General features: G+C 35.1%; 1 protein-coding gene across 2 annotated transcripts in view; it reads left to right on the forward strand.

Moving 5' to 3' along the window:
• EYA3 (EYA transcriptional coactivator and phosphatase 3) overlaps positions 1-1,441 on the forward strand; it is a 145,334-nt gene that overhangs the window by 35,580 nt on the left and 108,313 nt on the right. The gene's annotated exons all lie outside the window — the stretch shown is intronic.

Here is a 1,441-nt window from a genome sequence, read left to right on the forward strand (position 1 = left end):
AAAAAATTTTTATTTTTTGGTGATAGGGTTTTGCTCTGTTGCTCAGGCTAAAGTGCAGTGGCGTCATCATAGCTCAATGCAACCTCAAATTCCTAGGCTCAAATAATCCTCCTGCCTTCCAAGTAGCTAGGACTATAGGCATGTACCACCATGCCCAGCTAATTTTTTTTTTTTTTTTTTGTAGAGATGGGGTCTTGCTATGTTGCCCAAACTGGATCTTAAATTCCTAGCCCTAAGCACTCACCAGTTTAGGCCTCCCTAAGTGCTGGGATTACAGGCTTGAGCCACTGCATCAGCCAGTAATTGTTGGATATCAATACTTGAAGCAATTGTCTTAAAGCCATTAGAAGAGGGTATTTATTTGCTTTTTGTTTTCATTCTTCAAGGTATACACAAAAGTATATTTGAGGATGCCATGGTAAACATTTGCTAATTACCTACTTCTTTTAGGTCCTAAAGTAATCCACACATTAATAAAAATCTTAAGTGATGACACACTACTTTTTTGATATGTCTCCAGGCTACTATTGTTTATAACTACTATTGCTGTTATTTTTAATTTTGGTAAGGATGCTGTTAATTTTCCCCTGGGAAACTTCTGTAGCCTGATCTTTGATATGCTCTAAAATACATATATAAGGCTTTGAAAGGGGTAGTAAATAAACTTCTAAAATACAGTGATCAAATTTATGGACTACCTATGTTCTATATAGGACTATATCAAAGATATTTGGTTAACCCCCACATATCTCTCTGCATACTTAGCTACCTTCTAGGACCTATATAATCAGACTGTTTTGCTCTGTTTAGATACTTATCTCGAAGTTGTAATTAAGAGTGATAAATACTTTGTTTTCATTGAAAACAATTTGATCTTTATTCTGTGCTTCATTTTATTTTTCATTTTTCTTTTCACCAACAAACCAGAATATTCTGTGCTTTAAAAAATATATATGGACATCAAAAGAAGACAAATGGCCAAAAAACATATGAAAAATTGTTCAACATTTCTAATTGTCAGGGAAATGCAAATGAAAACCACAATGAGATATCACTTAACTCCAGTGAGGTTGGCTTTTATCAAAAAGTACCAAAACAACATATGTTGGCGTGGATGTGGAGAGATAGGAATACTCATACACTGCTGGTGGGACCGCAAATTAGTACAACCTCTATGGAAAGTAATATGGAGATACCTCAAAGAACTAAAAGTAGAACTACCATTTAATCCAGCAGTCCCACTACTGGGTATTTAACCTAAGGCAAAAAAGACATTCTATAATAAAGACATCTGCACTTGAATGTTTGTAGCAGCACAATTCATAGTTGCAAAGATGTGGAAACAACTCAGGTGCCCATCAATACATGAGTGGATTAATAAAATGTGGTATATGTGTACCGTGAAGTACTACTCAGCCATCAAAAAGGTGAACTACCTCTT

Source organism: Propithecus coquereli, unplaced genomic scaffold, assembly GCF_000956105.1.
Source record: "Propithecus coquereli isolate 6110/MARCELLA unplaced genomic scaffold, Pcoq_1.0 Scaffold239, whole genome shotgun sequence".
Classification (NCBI taxonomy): Eukaryota; Metazoa; Chordata; class Mammalia; order Primates; family Indriidae; genus Propithecus; species Propithecus coquereli.